General features: G+C 42.5%; 1 long non-coding RNA gene across 1 annotated transcript; it reads left to right on the top strand.

Annotated features, from left to right (window-relative positions):
- The first annotated feature begins 18,630 nt into the window (after positions 1-18,630).
- On the top strand, positions 18,631-19,791 carry LOC114668872 (uncharacterized). Its single transcript, XR_003718931.2, has 2 exons — positions 18,631-19,004; positions 19,520-19,791. It is a non-coding gene; the product is annotated as an uncharacterized LOC114668872 (long non-coding RNA).
- The last annotated feature ends 1,345 nt before the right edge of the window (positions 19,792-21,136 follow it).

Here is a 21,136-nt window from a genome sequence, read left to right on the forward strand (position 1 = left end):
CCCAGCAAATTTCTACAAAGTGGGACCATATGGGCAAATGATAGGTAGGGTGGGCTTGGGAACACCTAATTGAATACCGCACTGGCCCAATGTGGGGGCTGCTACAAGGGACCTCTCAAAGTTTCCCCAGTGGCCCAGGATGAGCTCATATCTGGCAGTACAACTTCAATAAAAGTCTCAATTAAACGAAAATCAGGGATGGCAAAACCATAACACAGTGCACATATTGAAGTGCGTCCTTTAAAAGTTTCCCTTTCTAGAATGGTATTAGTAAATTTTAAAAATCCCCATTTGGTTTGAAGAAAAAAAAAAACAAGAAGCTCAGTGGGCCCCTTAGCGGTGGTCTCATTTCCTTAAAAATCAGCTAGGAACGCGATCATGGCCCTTGTCAAGAACTCATGTGGTTTCCTCTTGAAACCAATATCTGGTATTTTTGGATGCGTTATTGGTATTTTTTTTTTTAAATCACATTATTATGTTGTGTCATTGTCTTGCTATTTTTCAATGAGAGCCTTTTTTTTTTCGTGATGGTCCACGGACCATTTCTGGTCCTTTAGAATATTTGTTTTCAATGAATTCTCAGGTTGTTTAGTCAATGTGAAGACTTTTCAGATGACATTTTGGTCAAAAAAAATTACATCACCCTCCGACCGATCGAAACGTAATACATGTGAATGCTGGAAACTCGACAGAGGACCTTCACTCCAGATGCTGTAGGTGCCATATTTTTTGTTGTTGCAATTAATCCTTTGCTGTTTACGTGGTTTGTGAACTATGATGTCATCACACTTCCAGGTATTAGGAGACGCATGAGGTTGGAATGATCAGGCAAATGAATGGCCAGGAGATGAACTATTAACTACAGGGAAAGACAGAAATGGGGTCAGAGGGCAGGTAGGGGACAAGAAACAGAGCAACAGTGAAAACTGTAGTGAGTCGAGCTATGGCGGGGCAGTTTTATCTAGTGATATGGATGTAGCCATTTATAGACTTTAAATAGTTCCGAGAGGCTCTTACCTTGAAGAGTTGAAGGTGATGCTGGGAGGACCGGTACAAGAATCGGCAGGGCAGCTGTGCGGATGAGCTCATCTGAAGCAGTGTGGGTGAGCGCTACACAAGTCATTTGAGCCTAGATGGGAGAAGACATCTCGGCGCGAGGTACCAATCTGCAAAAAAGGAGAATATGAAGGAGTTATGAAGGCCATTAGGATGCATAAAGGGCCGAAGAGAGAGAGAGAGAGAAAAGACATTACTTACCTGAGAGTAATTAGAGTTGGACTGGCCATGGCCATACATTAACGTTCAAGTGTGGGTTGCAGATTTTAAGGGCTCCTTCTGCATACAGATCAAACTGTGTAAAGGCGGGCTTGATGATTGAAGGGAGTTCGGTGAGGCGTTCATCACGATTGGAGGAAGGGATTCCGCAGACGTATAAAAACTGAGAGAAGTGCTTGTTTCGTCTCCGTTTGCCGATAATGAGTCAGTCATTGGCGGAGTGTGCACCGTGGTGCTCTAGATAAGAATAAAGAGGTATACGTTACTCTTTGATTATCCCCCAGTGCCGGGTTTCTGTTTTTGGGCCATAGGTTGCCACCTGTTGTATTAAACGTGAATAGATTGCGTTGCTGCAGGTTGATTAAGCAATCGACGTCGCCCTGACGGTCTTCCTCGACCCTCCACTTCCCTGCACTGATGGACACACGAGTCTTCACGAGGATGGTCACCCAGTCCCAAGTATCAAGACTTGCTTTGGCCATACAGAGGTGAAAGACAGGCATTGCTGATGTTGATGGTCGCAGGAAGTCTCCCCAATGTGTCCTGCTGGAAATTAGAAGTCAAAAGGACCCACAACTTGTGGGACAAACCATAATAACTTCCTAAATCAGAGCAGACTGCTGACTGATTCACACAGATAAGGCTCCACTCATAATGACTGCCATTTTCCATCATCCGGGTTGCCGCTGGCTCAAATAGTTTTTATTCTTGTGGAAGGACATCTGGTCATCTTCAGCAGTGAACCCCCTGTTCTCCTTAGGGGGCTGATGACCTTTAAAATTACAAGACATGAACAATGGCGCAATCTGGGCAGCATTCTCAAAATGCATACTCCTGGAACAGCCGGTTTAATAGTGCAGGACCTCCTTGGCTATGGCATTGGGCCACCTCTGGTGTTTGTTAGATCAGTTCAGCTATGTGGAAATACAGCAAAGTTTCTCGTTACTCATTGATTGACTTTTCACGGCAGACTCACCGGCCTGGTGCCATCCAAAACAACAGGGCTTGACCACACAACTGCATGGTGTTGTGTCCTTTGTGACGTCACCTCTGCTTCCAATAGGGCAAGTTTGGGACATCATCACTGAAGGAACGTCTGCACCGTTTTTAGCTGGTGGTGCCACAGGGCATCGTTTAGCACCTGAATGACTCCAAACCATGAACTGTAGCCACTTGTGCTTCACTACCTCCCTTGTGTAGCCATGTTACCGGACCAATATGTCATTTCTTTTCTCTGGTTTTAAAATAATTACATATTCTTTAATCCAACTTGTATGCAAGTAGACCACTGATAGGGAGCAGGCAGTGATTACAACGTGTTTCAGCACCCACCCGGACTGAGATCCAAGTGCATTGGGTGACACCTCAGCACCACACTGAACAGTGTGAGGTTTTTAATGGTGGCTGGAGTGCCAGTCCTGCCACCAACCCCTGTAAGTGTTGAGGACCTGCTTGAAGGTCTGGATGCAGATTAACGTCATACCCAGGACAGAGCAATTGCAGGTTAAGGGCCTGGCTCAAGGGTCCAACGGAGTAGAGTCACTTCTGCCGTTTATGGGATTCAAACTGGCAACCAGTACAGATCCCTAGGCTCAGAGCCACCACTCCACTCCATGATAGTTGACCACTGGGTCCAACTATTTTGTCATGGAAAGTATTAAATGTTAAAAACAGATCAGGTGTTAAGGCACAAGTCATTCATAAAATGGTGCAATCACAATGCTCAACGTAACACAAATGTCTTGGTCTGCGCATCTTCTGTCTTGAAAGGACTGAAAAATTGTTAGAAGTCCAGAGCATCTGATCCCAGCAATGCGATTAGTGGCTGAGTGGCAGCTGCAGTCTCACGTGTCCAGGGTCCTGGTTATGAATTGCAGATGCTCATCATCTTTGTGACTGCCTCAGGGCACTCCAGCTTCCCCCTAAATTTTCAAAATGATGTAATTCAGATTGATTGGTTACTCTGAACATGACAGGTGTGTTAATGGCTGCCTCCTGTGAAACACTGACTTCCTCTGTACTGAGGTGCCCATGACCCTTAACAAGAATAAGCAAGCTGAATGAGTTTTGTAACCGTATGGTGTGCTACCATGAAAATCAACTGTTTTGAGTTTCGCCGATGTTCCTGGCGTTCAGCGTCCTCTGACAACTCTATAAACGTGGATGTCGACTCAAGCTGCCTGGTCCTGACTCAACATACCTACAACTTCATGGTTATGTCATTGATTCTTTATTTTTTCTTAGTACAGTAATTTGATAGAAATATTTTAATCAAATAACCAACCACAAGCGTAACCTACCAGGTAACCCTTATGGTTGGCTGGCCATCAAAGGTGTGTACACCTGATGAGCGCCAATAAGGGTGAGGCACATGTTGTGTACTCTTTTCGGCACATCACATAGAAACATATATATTTGAGTCTAGGTGTGAGTTTTTGGAAATTAAAATAATTTGGGGTCATCTGCTTCAAGCTTCTGGGTCTGTAAGAGAGAGATGCCAGCAGTGGTGTGAACAGTTTGACACCCAAGGAAGATGCTTAGTCCCACCGACAAGTGCCCAGTGCTGGCTCGGCTTGCTTCCACTTTGGATGCCATTTTGAGGCTGTGCCTGGAAGGTGGCGTCTCAGTTTGTACTGTGACCTCAACGAGGAGAGAGCCTTACTTTAGGAAGGCTGATTAGAGGTGACCCTATTGGACTGAGAAATGGTGAGCAGTCCAGAGCATCTGACCCCAGCAATGCCAAGAGCACAACTTCTTTTTTGTTGGTGGCCTGATATTCCGTCTGGCTTTCATATGTCTGTTTGCCCTGTCACTGTACACCCACACATCTATACACTGTATATAACTCACGCAGTCAGTCCTCTATCATCTGGCAAATCTTTGCACTTAATTGATTTTATGATGTCAAGTTTTTCCACCTACCTGAATTATGTACGTCTTACTTAAAATTATGTGTTGTGTTTACTAAATATACTTATTTTATTAACTTCATGAAATGAATTAATCCACAGGTAAATGACTTAGTAATTCTGAAAAACAAAGTGACCTGCACCTCAGTTCACTGAGCTATTTTTAAAGCTAGCCAGGTACATTTAATGTAAATAAATAAAAAGAAGAAATTATTTTTTTTATTCAGACCAACCAAAAACCAAAGAATATGCAATATGCATTTTGTTTTAACTTAAGACTGTGCAATGGTTTATACATTACTGTGCAAGGTAAACATGTTTTATTTTCATTGATTGCACTTAAGAATTCATTGCCGTGTTGCCATGGAAAAGAAGACAAAGATGCTTTTGTGATTTTGTATCAAAAGAATATCATAAATCAGCTTCATGGCATATGGAAAAAAAAATCAATTTGCTACCGAGATGTGAAGGTCCCTTTTGACACACGGTGACATGTTGACAACAAAAGGTCTGGTTCTTCATGCAAAATATTACCAAATATAGCATGGTCGTGTACTTACACCTTACTTATTTTAAGTTACAGCACCAACGTTTTTTTCTAAAGCACATCTTCATGTAATGTATGCAGCTCACAGTGCGTTACAAGATATCAAAGAAAAACCTAAAGCATCTGTGTATTGGAGAAATGGGCAGAGCGTGTTGTGTGTATAACAAGGTGTTGATTTTGAGTGAGAGTGACATAAATGAGGTGACTAATGACAACCGCCCCGAGGCTGATCATTTCTGGTTCAAAGAAGATAATCTGATGACTTTGTTTCACCGTCAGCTACTTACATCGATATGACATCTAAGAACACTTATGTTATTGAAACTAGAAACAGCAATGCAATACCAGCAACCATGATCATTTGGAGTTAAATCAACTTACATTTCATGTACTAAAGTAAACATCCCATTATTTTGTTTTTTATGTGAATGAGCTACCATGTAGCTCTCTGACTGAGCAGGGTAGAGCATTAGAATGTCAGGATGATTTTGACGAGGACAGACGGCTCAGCCCAACTGACCGAGTTTCAGCAAAAGTTGAAATGGATGGCACTTGGTGCTAAATTAATAAAGGACAGAGTCGCTCTAGTGCTGCCAGGGTCCTGAACTGCAATAAGTGGGTTTCTACAATGCATGGAATTATTAATAGATTTGTGTTATTTAATAATAAAAACTAGGGGGCTTTGCTCGCCAACCCCCCTGGCCTGCGCTACAAGCCAGCCACTTCTCGTCTCTGCCGCTCGCGTATGTGGATTTCACTTTCACCAAACAATAAATCTTTTAATTCTCGCGGATACACCTCTTCATTGGGAAGAAACACTACTTTTCCATGATGGCAACACAAATTAGACAATCTACAAGTCTCTGACTTAAAGTTTAAATCCCAGCAATATCTACATACTTCTGTCATTTCTTCTATGTCCATATATTCAATCTCTTCTCGCTATTCCGTTATTTCCCTGAGTAATAATTTCTATTTATTTGCGTTAATGCGATCTTTACTATTATTTTTTGAGACTTTCGAATTTTAGTGCTTTCATAATCTCTAACCTGCCCTGCATGTGTATCGTGCCAACGTTTTTGAATTCTTTACGACGTTCTACTTTGTCATCTACTCTTTGTCTTTTATTTCCATCCCCGGGCGTGGTTAAATCTCTTAGCACAAAGTCTCATCTCACGAGACGTGAAAGTATCTCTCTGAAAAAGTCACATCTCGTCCCAAGCTAAAAAAGTCTCTTCTCATCCCAGAATTTTTTTTATTATAATAGAGAGATAATAATAATAACTCTCATAAGGTCTACCATCTGGTTGTGGTAAGGGTCTTGTGAGGGGCCTAATCTGTAGAGCGATACCAGTTGGAACTTTATACTCCTGGTAGAGCCATCCATGACAGTAAGGGCAAGGAAAAAGGGGCCAGACTAAAGGTAGACCACTCTCCACTCTGATAGAGATATTAAATATTAAAAACAGTTACTACAAGAAATGGAATTCATGCTGGCTTGGTTGTCAACCAGGATAGAAAGGGAGCACATTTGGGACTTCGGTACAGGACCACGTTGGAGACATGAGCTACAGTGTCCCTTCGCTACAGGTCAAGTGGCTAAGTATGTTTACTCTAATGGCCACTTCATGGAATGGTGGGCCTGGCCACCAGAACCAAACTGCTATGGCTGTTTAAGTAGCCCACAAACTCCTGACCACCAAAGCAAGTAAGGTCAGCCAGTGCATGCAATGGACAAAAGATATCAACGAACTCATCATGCTTACATTTTATACAATTACAGGTTTAGAAACCAACACAACACATTACAGGCACAAACTACGCACGGCCTTTACACAGAAATACCCGACAGAGCAAAGAATCACAGATCAGCGACAAACTCTCTTCACACATAAACTCATCCCACAAACAAGATTCAGACAAACAAAGCAATGTGTTGTTGTTAACTTATAGAAACAAACACGAAATCCCAAGAGCAGCATGGCCTCATATGGCTCAGGCAGATAAAACAGTCAACCACGCACATCCTAGAACAGCAGACACAACAACAACTGATACTGCAACTAACAAACCCACCACGACACTATCCTTCGAGGATTATATACTATTTGGGGTATAACGGGTCTGCGGCTCAGGAAAAGGTGGCCGATTTTGAATGAATAAATAAATAGTTGAATGGACAGCTCGATCTCCGTGGGTGTGCGTGCTCGCGCAGCCATGGGAGGTTGGTGAGGTAATTGAGACGAGACGCATCTGCATGTGACGGTGCGGTCTATCATTCGTGATAAAGGAGCTGTGCCTATGGAGGCAGATAAAGAGGAAAATTAGCCCGGCCAGCTAGAGAAAGACGAGCGAGAGTGAGAGGTTTAACGGAGAGAAGACAGACGCGAAGAGAGAGTGAGAGTGCCTATGCTGCCGGGAGAGAGGGGCAGGTGGTCAGGTTGGGAGTGATCTTCTTGGCTGCAGGAGCCTGAAGCTGAAGAAAGGGCACTGCTACTGAGCGATTACCAGGGGAATAGGAATGGCCCTATTGATGGGGTCTCACGCAAGGGCTGAGTGGGAGCGGCAAGAGAGGTATGTGTGACTCAAAAGGTTGTCCCGCAAACACAGATGGAAGGGCGGTAGGAAACAGAGCCAGGACATGAAGGTTGATAGGTCTGTCGGTCGACATCTCCCCCTCCTGTGAGGTCCGAACAGGATAAATGGGAGGAGGTGCCAGGTTTAGAAGAGCAGTTCAGGGCTCAAAGTTTTGTGTTTTACCCTCTGGTTTTAATGGATTATTTATTTGTTTTTAACCTTCACCTTGTTTTTATGGATTATTTATTTATTAGAAGATTTGCACTGCACTTTTGGACTTTGTTTTAATAAAAGCACTGAAGCACTTATATACCTACCTCTTGCTACACGTATGTGGTGTCCTCATCTTGTGTCTCATCCCTTGAGTATGATATCGGCAGTAGCAAGTCCGAGAGGCTCCTTGGATGCAACAGGTAGAACGGGGCCAACCCACACCGTCACACCACTACACAAACTGATGGACAACACTGAGGGAGCACTCGTACAATACACAGGAACAGACCCCACTCTGCATCCCCTTATACCCAAACCGCTAAACACAAAGAAACTGTCATTAACAAAGCTATACTTCTACAATACACAGAAACACTTAAAACACTAACAGCTGTGCACACACTAATATACAGATCTGCAGTCACCATCGTCACCTGCAATGGAATGAAAACACGAGACAGGCAAACAGCAACTTCATACCAACCCAGGAAACCTGCCGGGGAACATCGACTACAAACATAGATTAAGAACGTTAGATGTGATTTAGATCAATGAACGCAGTACAAGTGCAACACATCAGCAAAACTGAAAAAAAAAAACCTTTGTTAAATATTTAAGAGAACATAAACACACACAAAACACAACAAACATATAGACACACACAAACTTGGTAGTTAAAACACATATAGTAAGCATAACCTCCCTTGAGTTGTACTCCACACCTCGTGATGTATAACCTCATATCCCACTAGCCTTCTGGATCGCTTCCGTCTGCTGTCTGGGTGTAGGCAGTGATGAGTCCACATTGACTCCCAGGTCCTTCTCATAACAGGTACTTTCAAGTTTCATTTGTGTATTCAAATCTAACATTTCTATTTCATATGTGCAATACTTAACCTTTACTGACATTAAATTTCATCTGCCACAAATCTGCCCAAGCCTGCATGCTATCCAAGTCCCTCTTTAAAGGTTTAGCCGATTCTACATCATCTGCCCTTTCCTTTCACCCAGTTGTGGTATCATCTGCATACTTAACCAGATCGTTGTTTTTAGACTTATCCAGATTGTTTATGTACGTTAAAAACAACACTGACTCCTGAAGGACAGCACTTTTCACATCACCTAATTCTGAGAAAGTCCCCATTTGCTATCAGCGTCTGCTTCTTGTGTTTGAGTCAATTTTGTACCCACCTACAGAGCGAACCTTGAACTCCCACTTCTTTTAGTTTGAGCCCTACCTTCTCATGTGGTACCTTATCAAAAACCATCTGAAAATCAAGATAAATAAGATCATATGCATCGCTCTTATCGTATGTTTTTGTTGCCACCTCATAAACCTCCACAATTTTCCTCGTCTCTGCCCATATTGACTATTTGCTAACCCTCCTGTTCTAGATATGAGCTGCGCAGTCTTAATAATAATAATTACATTTATATAGCACTTATATACTCGCTACTCAAAGTGCTTTAAATGGTGAGGTGGGAGCCAATTCAACCACGACTAATGCGCATCAACAACCTGCATGATGTAATGGCAGCCAGTTTGCACCAGTTCACTCACACCACGTTAGCTATTGGGTGGCATATGTTAAATAGTTAGCCAATTAGAAACAGGGGGTTATTAGGGGGGCAGAATGACTAGGCCATGAAGGACAATTTAGCCTGGACATGAAGATACTCTTTTCGAAAGCTGCCCAGAGATCTTTTATGACCACAAAAATTCAGGACCCCAGTTTTATGTCTCATCCAAAAGATGGCACCATTTCTTACAGCACAGAGTCCCCGTCACTGCACTGGAGAACTGGGATTTACACAAACCACATGGTAAGCACCGCCAATTGCATCCCCCATGCCTCATCCAGCAGCAATCCAAGCTCTTCCTAGATATCTCCCATCCAAATGCTAGCTGGGCCCAAACATGCTCAGCTTCATGTGGATTACCAGTTCTGAAGTGCAGGGGGCACGGCTGCCGGCTCCTTAATAATTCCTTCCATTAATTTACTTGTGTTGCACATTAAGCTTACTGGTCTTTATTTACTTGGATTAGCCCAGTCAACCTTTTTATACAATGAAATAATATTTTCCAGTCTTTAGGAAATTCCCACATGTGCAGAGATTGTGGCCGTGTGCAGGAATGACAGCTCCATGAAATGAGAAAATCTGGGGTGCCAACCTAAGTCGTTCTGTTTACGTATTGTCCAAGGACACCAAAAGGAAAAACAAAAGAATTCTCTTCAATGTTCACTTCCCATTATAAGGGGCATCAAAACAAACATATAGTTCATTTGGGCTGATTAGCCAAGCTTCGTGTCACAGTGGTGGGTCATTCGTGCCAAAAATGATGCCTCCTTCCGGGAGACTCTGGTTTTTGTGGAGTCTGAACCGGAAGAGACAGAGTCAGTTGTCCTCACTGCTGTTTCTCAGCACTGTTGGGAAAGAAGGAAATAACACTGTTAGCGATAGCGCCCCCTCTCATCCTGGAGGGTCATTACATACAGTGCCTCGACAGAGCTGTGAGAAGGTCCTCCGACGTGCATGCATGTGTACTCACTAACCATTAAACACTGTGAGGGATGGCCGGCCATTCATCCCGGCCAATACCCCCAGGCCGGTAGATGGAGCTCTCCTTGCAACGTGGAGATGCCCTGAATTCCAGCAGGGCCTCATGGACTATGGAGTTTTAATACACAGCCCTGCTGGATAACGTCGGGTCTGCCACGAGTTGCTGCAGGGAGGCTCAAGGACTTATACGTGCCCTATAACCCGGAAGCACGTCATAATCATAAGACCAGAGGGAACAACGTGTTTCCGGGTTGAAAAGAAGGACTTTTTATCTGACCCGGAAGTGATAAGAAATCACATGGACTGTAAGATGGGAAACACTTCCAGGTCAGGGAATATAAAAGGACGATGGGAAATCCCAGATGTTGAGCTGAGCTGGGTGGAAGGAGGGCAACGCGTCTGGGAGTGTGGAGGATTATTGTATTGTTATTATTGATTTATTATTGAGTATTGTGGAGAGGAGGGTGCTTTGTGCACAATTATTATTATTATTATTATTAATAAACCATTATTTGGACTTTTATCTGGTGTCTGACGTTTAGTCTGAGGGTTTAAGGGGTCACGGAGACCTTAATCTGTCACAACACGTAAGGATAAATGTTATCTGCTTTTGGTGATTTGTCAGATTTCAGCCTATTTAATCTAAGCAGTATTTCTCGCTCTACAATTTCCAGATCACTCTATACTTTATTAGTAGTTCCTTTTGCCTTTGGAAGGTCATCGACTTCTTCACACATATAAAATGCAAGTTCCAAGCATTCTGTGTTTCACTTTCTAACTCGCCTTTACTGTTCCTAATGCTCTTCAACCCTCCTTGACTGTCCTCTTAATGCTTAAAGACGTCAAAGAAACTCTTTGGCTCATCCTTCACCTTTTCAGTAGTATTGCTCTCCAGCTGTCTTTTAGCCTTCCTAATATCCCTTTAAATCGCTGTTTTCTTATAAAGTACAGTTAGTGATGGAGTTACTAGTCTTATACGCCTTATAAAGTGGCTTTTCCCTTTGTAACTTCCTTTTTACCTCATTTATCCACCTCAGAGTTTTAATTAATTTCTTAACACTTCTAAATTTTGGGATGAACTTGACTTGTGTATAAATAAAAAAAAACTTTTAAACCTGCCCACACCTCCTCGACTGTATCCACTATAAAACCTCATCCTGACTTATCTAATATTGGCTTTGTCGTCACCTCTGCTTAAGTGTTGCCCTACTAATATTAAATGTAACCGTTTTCATGTTTGCATATGCACTCTGCCAAAGCGCAGTTGTATTATGGTGACCAGACCCTAGCGGTTCAGTCACTTGGACCCCTTCAGTTCTATTCTGATTGTTACATATAATTAAATCTAGACTAGTCTCCCCACTCGTTGGTTCTTGGACATAATGTGTTAAAAAACAGTCACTGGTTACGTCTAAAAACTTCCGCTCCTGTGCTCCGCTCTTTGTAAGGCTAGCCCAGTTAATATTTGGATAATTAAAGTCCTTCAAAACTATAATATCCCCCTCTAAAGTTGCCTTTTTATTATTATTAAAGGGACGTCAATTGAAATTACTGTCTGCATTAAGGGGTCTTTAACCCACTCCATAAATGATGTAGTCTTGTAAAATCCAAACATTCTCACCATGCTGTGGCTCAACATCTAACTGAAGAAGGCCATGCATTTAAATTCTCTTTGGCGATTCCCCCACCTTTTCGGTTCTGCCTGTCTATCCTAAATAATGTGCACCCATCAAAGTTACACCCCTGCCCATCTTTTATTATTTAGCCCGGTTTCTGTTATTCCTGTTAATCAAAATTATGTGCAGCTACATATAATTCCAGCTAATTAATTTTATTCTTAATACTCCTAGCATGAAGGCAAGAAACTTCCAATGGACTGGCTATGTTACCTGCCAAAGACAGGTCATAGAATACATTTTAAAATATTTGATATCTCTTGAGGTACAGTACATGTACCCTGAGCGTTCATCCTACACTGTTCTTTGGTATCCTCTCGTGCCCAACATTTCTTCTCTCAGTTTGTCATTTTGAGGCTTGTTGTTTGCCTCCTGTCCACTTTTTAAATACAAACAGTGGTAGACAGACCCCCATTACCCGCTATGAAGACATCAAAATGAAAACACAAAGAAGCAGCTTGTGCTGCATTTGCAGGCATATTTTAGAAATCTAAATTAGTCTAACTTCCAGAAATCTAGCTAACATTACATCAATTGCTACATTAGAACATTAGGACAATCTGGACAAGAACAGGCCATTCACCCCAATAAAGCTTGCCAGTCCTATCCATTTAATTCCTCCAAAAAACATCAAATCGAGTTCTGAAAGTCCCTAAAGTCTTCATGTCTACCGCACTACTTGGTAGCTTATTCCAAGTGTCTATCATTCTTTGTGTAAAGAAAAACTTCCTAATGCTTGTGCCCTTAAGTTTCCAACTGTGTCCCCGTGTTCTTGATGAACTCATTTTAAAGTCACAGTCTCGATCCACTGGACTAATTCCCTTCATATTTTTAAACACTTCAATCATGTCATCTCTTAATCTTCTTTTGCTTAAACTGTAAGCTCAGCTCTTTTAATCTTTCATCACATCCCATCCCCTGTAGCCCTGGATCAGCCTAGTTGCTCTTCTCTGGACGTTTTCTGGTGCTGCGATGTCCTTTTTGTAGCCTGGAGACCAAAACTTCACACAGTACTCCAGATGAGGCCTCACCAGTGTGTTATAAAGCTTGAGCAGAACCTCCTGTGACTTGTACTCCACACATCAGGGCACTATATAACCTGACATTCTGTTTGCCTTCTTAATGGCTTCTGAACAGTCGGGAAGTTGATAGCTTAGAGTCCATTACGACTCCTAAATCCTTCTCATAAGGCGTACTCTCGATTTTCCGACCGCCCATTGTGTTTCAAACCTAACATTTTTACTTCCTATGTGTAATACTTTACATTTACTGACATTAAATTTCATCTGCCACAAATCTACACAAGCCTGTATGCTGTCTAAGTCCTTCTGTGATGATATAACAGATTCCAAATTATCTGCTAATCCATCTATCTTGGTGTCATCTGTAAACCTAACCAGCTTGTTACTTGTATTCCTACCTAAATTATTTATATATATTAAAAATGGCAGCAGCCCTTGCATTGACCCCTGTGGAACACCACCGTTAACGTCAAACAACTCTGATGAGGTTCCTTGGACCATCACCCTCTACTTCCTACGTCTGAGCCAATTCTGCAGCCACCTATAAACATCACCCTGAACGCCCACTTCTTTTAGTTTGATGCCCAACCTCAAATGTGGCACCTTATCAAACGGTTTCTGAAAGTCAAGATAAATAATATCACCGGCTCCACTTTGATCATATCCTTTTGTTGTCTCCTCATAGTTAGTACTCAGTTAGTAAAACACAATCTCCCTCTTCTGAACACATGCAGACTGTTACTAATAACTCCTGTCCTTGCCATATTTTGCTCAATCTTATCTTTAATAATTCCTTCCATTAAATTTTCCTGTGATGCATGTTAAGCTTACTGGCCTATAGTTGCTTGGATCTGCCCTGTCCCCCCCCTTTTTATATAACAGGATAATATTTGCTATTTTCTAGTCCTTCGGAATCTCTCCAGTGCACAGTGACTTCCTAAAAATGTGTGTCTAGGGTTTATATCTGTACTCACTAGTCTCCTTAAGAACTCGAGGGTAAATATTTGTTTCTGGTGATTTGTTTGATTTCAGCTTATTTAATCTGAGTAGCTCTTCTCCCTCTACAATTTCTAAATCCCTCAGTACCTCCTTAGTAGTCCCTGTTACCACTAGGCGGTTATCCACTTGCTCAGTTGTAAAAACCTCAGAAAACTGTAAGTTTAGGGTATCCACTATTTCACTGTCTGTATCTTTTAATTCTCCTTTACTATTTCTGATGCACTTGACCTCCTCCTTGACTGTTCTTTTACTACTAAAATACAGACAGAATCTCTTTGGTCGTCTTTCGCCTTATCTGCTATATTCCTCTCCAACTGTCTTGTATCCTCCCTGATATCCTCCTTAATGGTTGCCCTCATGTTCTCATACACTCTGCGATTCACTTTGCAGTTATTAATCTTATATGCCTTATAAAGCCGTTTTTTCCTTTGCAACTTCTTTTTTAACTCTTTATTAATCCACTGTGGAGATTTTTTAAATTTCCTATTAATTCCACATTTAGGTACGTACCTGTACTGCATTACATATAAAACATTTTTAAACCTGTTCCACTGCTCCTCGACTGTCTTCACACTTAAAAGCTTACTTAGACTTTGTCGCATCTGCTCAAAATTTGCCCTACCAAACTTCAACTTAACAATTTTACTCTTTGCATCTGCACTCTTACAAAATACTGAGAATCGTATTACATTATGGTCACATCACCCTAGTGGTTCAATCACCTCTACATCCTCAATTCTATCCTGATTATTACAAAATACTAAATCCAGACAGACTTCACCCCGTGTTGGTGCTTTAACATGCTGTGTTACAAAACAGTCACTGATTACTTCTAAAGACTCCTGTTCTTGTGCTCCTCCACCTGCAAGGTTATCCCAGGTAATATTTGGATAATTAAAGTCCCCCATGACTATAATAACTCCTTTTTGATATTACTAAAAAGATGTGTGTTAAAATTACTGTCTGAATTGGATGGTCTATAACACCCTCCTAAAATAAGACCTCTTTCCAGGTGAAGCCACATGTCCTCACTAAGATGGGGCTCATCGTCCAACTGAAGAGGACTTGCATTTAAATTCTGTTTGGCATAAACACCAACCCCACCTCCTTTTCTGTTCTGTCTACCCTTCCTAAAAAATGTGTATCCCTCTGTGTTACACTCATCCCCATCTTTGTTATTTAGCCAGGTTTCCGTTATTGCTATAATATCATAATTATGCTCTGCTACATCTCCAACTCCAACTCCAACTCACTTACCTTATTTTTGATACTTCTAGCATTAAGGCAAGCTATTTTTAATGTGTTTTTCCTTCTACATTTAAATGTTGGGTTAGAAATTACATTACTATGCATTTTTATTTCTACACCATTGTTTGTTCCTCCATGTATAGATCTAAACCTGGCCTGTCCTAAACTCCCTGCCCCCCATTCCCTAGTTTAAACAATCCTCGACTAGCTTACACATACACCTCCCCAATACATTGGTGCCCCTCCGGTTCAGATGTAACCCGTCACGGCGGAACAGGACCCATCTGTTCCAAAAGGAGTCCCAATGCCCCATAAACCTATACCCTTCTACTCTGCACCAAGATTTGAGCCACACGTTAAGCCTTCTAATCTCCTCAGTCTTACCTGGTCTGGCGCATGGCACAGGCAGAACTTCAGAGAAGACTACCTTGTCAGTTCTGCTCCTCAGCTTGGCACCTAACTCTTTGAATTTGGAACACAGAACTGACAGACTACCCTAATGTATGTCATTTGTTCCAACATGGACAAGGACAACTGGATTCACCCCCGCTCTGGCCAAGAGCCTATCCACCCTTCCAGGGAGGTCCCCCACCTGAGTACACGGAAGGCAACATACCGTGCGAGACTCTCTGTCTCTATGGAGCACACCTGTGCTTCAAATCCCATAATGACTGAGTCCCCAACTATCACTACCCCTCTCTTCCTGGGAACTGGTTTTGCGGTGGCCCATTGAGGCTCCTCATCCCTGCCTACCACCTCAGAATCATCAGAGACACCATCCAGCTCCGCAAGTACCTGATAACGGTTTGATGCTTCTAAGTCTGGGGTTGATGCTCCCGGACAGTGTGCACCCTTTACCGTACGCCTTGTGACCCACCTCTTTTTACCTGTCTGGTCTGGAATCCCACCACCACCTTAGGAGGTGCACACTATCTCTCTAAAGGACACCAGGGCCAGGTCCACCATTTCTCTACTACAACGCAGGCTAGTTCATCAACCCTGAGCTCCAGGTGCTGGATCAGCTGGCATCTCCTGCAGATGTAGCCCTCATAGACAACTGGCTCCTCCAAACCATTATCAAAAAAGTCAAACAGGGCTTGCATTGCACTGTCCTCCTTATTAAAATTTGATTTGGGATTAGCAAAACTGCCTTAACTTTTTCTTTTCTTAAAATGAATTAATTTAAATGGTAACACTAAGATCTGCTACAGCTATTTAACACCTTCTGTCCCCTTAAACTCCTGTACTGTTCTCCCTCTCAGCTGCCTGCTGTTTGTCCTTCTAGGAGGTTAACTTTACTTTTCTGTCTCTTCTCCTAACTTTGTGCCCCTCTTACTTAAAAGCTCTCCACTCGCACTCTTTGTATTCCCTCGTATTAATGAACCCTTACGCTGTCGCCAGCTTAACTGTTCTACCTCTGGACCGCTAAGGACTGTTCAATCTAAAATAAACAAATAAATAAAACTGTATTACCTTATCTGCTCCTACATTGTGCCTGATCGCCGTCTTAACGATGGCCACTGACCTGCGCACCGCCGAGCCTTCACCTTTACTGCTTTAAGTCATCCGCGGCCTTTTTTTACTTTTCTTTTAAACTAAGGAATCGCAGTTACGACGACGCGGTTATTTGCTAACAGACGCTGAGATCAGTTACTGCTGCTTTCTACCCTGCCTCCTCGATGCTAGTTCAGATACGGATAACAAGTTCAAGTGCAAGGAACCTTTCCAAGCGCACCTCCACACACACAACGACTTCTGCTCTTGTGCGGGTGAAGAAAAAAATATTCTGAAGGAAAAAAAAAAACTTTAAAATTCCCGCACTGCAACCAAAACCCGAGGTTTTAAGAGCAAAATGTATTTTTTAATTAACTCTCACAATACAGAAAACACCAAGCAGACCTCTCGCGTTTGCAAACTTCACGTCAGCACGTCTCAAGCACGTCAGCCTCAGCACGTAAACACCGTAAAAAACATGCAAATGGAGTAACAGTAGCATTCTGTGTAACAGTTTTGATGTTGAGTGTTCAGCAAAAAATTATGTTAGAGCATCTAGCTGACATGTGAGAGTGGATCATTTATTACCACCAATGCTGACCTCCGGACCTACACGGGTTGTTAAAGGCTGCTAACGCTAATCGACTTGTGAAGTGCGCGGAGGACACGATTGTGAATTCCACCAACACACAGGCGGCTCACTGATCACACTGAGGGAAAGCAGCAGGCACGCAACTTTGACGTACAAAAAAAGAAGAGCAATCAGCTAAGATGAACGTCAACTTGTAATTAATTTCATTGGTAGCTAACATTACTGATTTAGTTACTGCTGTACTGCTATCTGCTGTCGTACGAAGGACAAAATGAAGCTTAGATAAACTCATAGAAGTGTAGGTGACATATTCACGTGTTCATTTTTTAAAGGACGTGCTTCATTTTAACCCTGCATTTAATGCATTAAGTACGTTTATTAATCATGTTCAATAGTAGTAGTGGTAGATTTTATTTTATTATTATCCTCCTTATTATTAGTAGTAGTATTAAAATTGCTGCATTTGTTCTTGCTGCATCACCTCATAAGTGATACCGCTGAATATATCGAAGTAACAAAGAGTAACAGCACATTAAAACTGTTAATATTACTACTACTGCTACTACTTAGTGCTTCATTTAAAAAGGAAGAAAATTCATTGGTATTTCATTGTCCTTAAACCCCAAATCTGTGGATTGCCCTCCGGACTGCAGCCACACTCCCAGTTGCCAGTTTTTCAGACCTTCAGCTCGTCTAGACGTTGTTGAGGTCAGCTATGGCACAGGAACGTAAGCAGCTCGGCTATCATCATCAGCAGCAGCAGCAGCTCAGACCTCGCACAGAAGCCGCCTGTCGTGTGATGTGACCTCAGAGATGGCTTTGCCTCCAGAAAATGTAGACGAGTGCTGATGTGGTATGCAGAATCTACCGAAACAAACCCTACACGTTCACTTTCAAACTTATGTTACAAACTTATAGTTAAGTTTGGAATGTGTTCTTCATTGTTTATTTACTAATTATTTATATATGTAGTGTTCAAATTAAAGCTGTTACTAATAATGCTGCTGCTGAAGAATGTGAATTTCCCATTGGGATTAATAAAGTTATCTATCTATCTATCTATCTATCTATCTATCTAATAGTGGATTCATGGATAGGCGTGGTGGGTAAGTGGGGCCCAACTAGAAGGTTCCACTTAGGGCCCCAGATTGGCACTGCATGTCCGAGTCGGCTTTACAGAGCCAGGGCGGAGAGCTTCATTCGAGCTCTTTCTAGAAGTACAGCGCGTGCGTTCGTGAAATCCCCAAAGGTGTCCTGTGGAACTGACGCGCACACCTGCCTGCCAAGGGCCGCTCGTGAGTCGTTTGGCTCGGTCCGTTACTTTTTTCTTCTTCTCTGGCATCGCAGGTATTTTCTCGTATGACTCATTTTTCTTTGTCGATTTTTACGCGTCTACAGCTGTCTCGCCATTGTCTACTTCGCGGTCCCTTGGAATGTTACCCTTAGTGGCCGGCGTCCATTTCTAGGACAATGTCGACCTTACGCGTGTGTGCGCCTGTGTGTGTGTGCGCGTGCGCGCGTCTGGGCTTCCCAGGGGCTGACAGAGAAGACGTGAGGAGCGCTGCAGTGTTCGCCGTAGTTCTAGGAAGTGCGACTCGGCTTTAATCACCAGACGGATTCCTGGAATCGCCCTTCTGCTCCGCTCTGTTCGGCTGTTTCTTGGGATTAGCGCCCTCCAGTCAGTCTGTCAGTCAGTCAGGTGTGCACCGCGGCGGGTCCTGTCGGGTGCCGTGGGCTTCAGAACAGGAGGAGTTCAAGTGGAGAGGGCCAGGCTGGCCGGCTGGCAGAGGAAGCAAAGGGAGAGCAGACAGCGACAGACTGAGGACCTGCCGGAGGGGACAGTAAGGAGTGGAGCCCTTCAGGAGAGTAGAAAAAAATAAGCGATCAGAGGTAATAAACTGGAAACCAGTAATCAAACCGAGCAGAGTATAATTAAATGGGAACCGAGCAGGGAGGACAAAGCAGGAGGTAAAAATAATAATAATAACTTAAAACAGTCACTTGAAAAGGACAGGATATAATAAACTGGAAACCAGCTATCAGACAGAGCAGAACCAACCAGGGAGGACAAAATGGGATGTAAAAAAAATAAATAAAAATCAGTCATTGTCAAAGGACAGGATGTAATAAGCTAGAAACCAGTAATCAGGCAGAGCAGAGTATTACTAACCTGGAACCAATCAGGAGGGACAAATGGAAATGGTCACAGGAAAAGGACAAGATGTGATAAACTGGAAACCATTCAAAAAAACAGGTCAGGGTATAACAGACTGGAAACTAGTTAACAAATTATATATAGTTTTACAATTAATCTTCAGTGTGGGATATCCTGAAGTACTGGCTTTTTAGTGGGTAATAACATAATCTGTTAACTGTCTAACAGAAATGCACCTGTTTCCATGTAGTGTCACCAGCCCAGTGCGATACCAGTCACTTGCTGGGTCACTATGGGGCACAGAGTCAACTGATAACTCTACATGTACCTGGAATTCTTTGAAAGATGGAAGAAGTACTGTATAGCACAGAGAAAACCTACAGTACTTAGACACAGGGAGAGCATGCAAACTCCACTCCGGCCTGGAATTCGAATCCAGGCTTTTGGGGCTCTGAAGCAGAACTGCTATCCACTATGCCACCTGGAAAGCTTTTAAAACTCAATAAAAGTCTAACCGATTGACATCAGCCTCTTCTTCTGTCCGTCTCCTGAGCACCAGTATTGACTTTATGAGATATGTACATATATCAGTGGAATAATGTTATCTGCTCAGGGTGACATTGGAATGTGTGTTCTTATTATTAATGATGGTGCCTGTTAACTCAGGATGTTGAGCGAGCTTGGCATAATTTTACTGACTTTATAAAGACATTTTGTTAATTCACTGCTTCAAAATGTTCAGGGGTGGACAGGCTGTGTTATTACTCTATATTGTTATCAACCCCCTAAATGCACTTTGTACATTCAGCACTTCAGAATGTTCTAGAATGGCTGCCAAAAAGGGTTTGTATCTCTCCCTTCTCTTATCATCCAAATTGGCATGGCAGGCCGAATGGCCAGTTTGTTTTAAATAAGTGCATATAAAAAGCATAAGAGCACTCCAGAGTGAAGAACCAGGCCAGGACCTTCACTGACATGTTTATAGTTAGGCCTCATCCAAGGCAGCCATACCCCCAAACGTCCATATGCAGGTGTCAGTCTGCACAGGCCCAAAGTGGGGAAACTTATTGTAAAAATTCAAAAACCACTACACAAAAATTCCCCTTCAAGGAAGAGAAAACAAGAAGGCCGGAGTTTAATGACAAGTCACAAAGAATCTTTAGAATTAAGAATTTTTTTTATATACAATGAAAAAGAGAACAAAAATAAGATCAAAAAAGATTAACATAAAAAGACAATCCAAAGCAGTCAAGTCCAAACCTGAAATCTAGAGAGACTAAACCAAAGACAGATATGTTAAAGAGCATCTTTTTTGAGTAATAAATATTTTTATTAATGCGGATTCTACATTTGCCCTTTTCCTGACTAGCCGGAGTTGCACTTTTGAAGTATTTTGCCATTTTTGCTTTTAGGAACTCTCAAGTTCACAACATCCCTCGTTGCAGGACTGAGTCGTCCTTTGCACTTGTTGTTGGTGGATAGGCTCTAAACCCACCCCATGAGCCTAGGCCTGTCATTGTATTAATATTAAGCAGGTTATAAAAATGTATGAGTGGGTGAATAGATTAAAGAACTGGACTCACCTTGTGGCCTGAGCCCTGCAGACAGCATTAAGACATTGCTGCTAATCCTCTAAACGCAGCTCATCAAGTGACGGGTCGGCACTCACACATGGGCTGGAGCCTCGAAGCTCGAATTCCTGCTCTGCTGACTGTGTGATTATGCTGGTGTTAACAATCTGCTTATCACGTTGCTGAGACATAGCCGGCTGAGCAGACTGCACTGCCGTTAACTACCTAAACGTGGCTCTCTAGGGGAATATTCCAGAATGTTATGGGGAAATTCCTGCTATTTTTCTCTAAATGCT

This window comes from Erpetoichthys calabaricus, chromosome 18, assembly GCF_900747795.2.
Source record: "Erpetoichthys calabaricus chromosome 18, fErpCal1.3, whole genome shotgun sequence".
In the NCBI taxonomy this organism is placed as follows: Eukaryota; Metazoa; Chordata; class Cladistia; order Polypteriformes; family Polypteridae; genus Erpetoichthys; species Erpetoichthys calabaricus.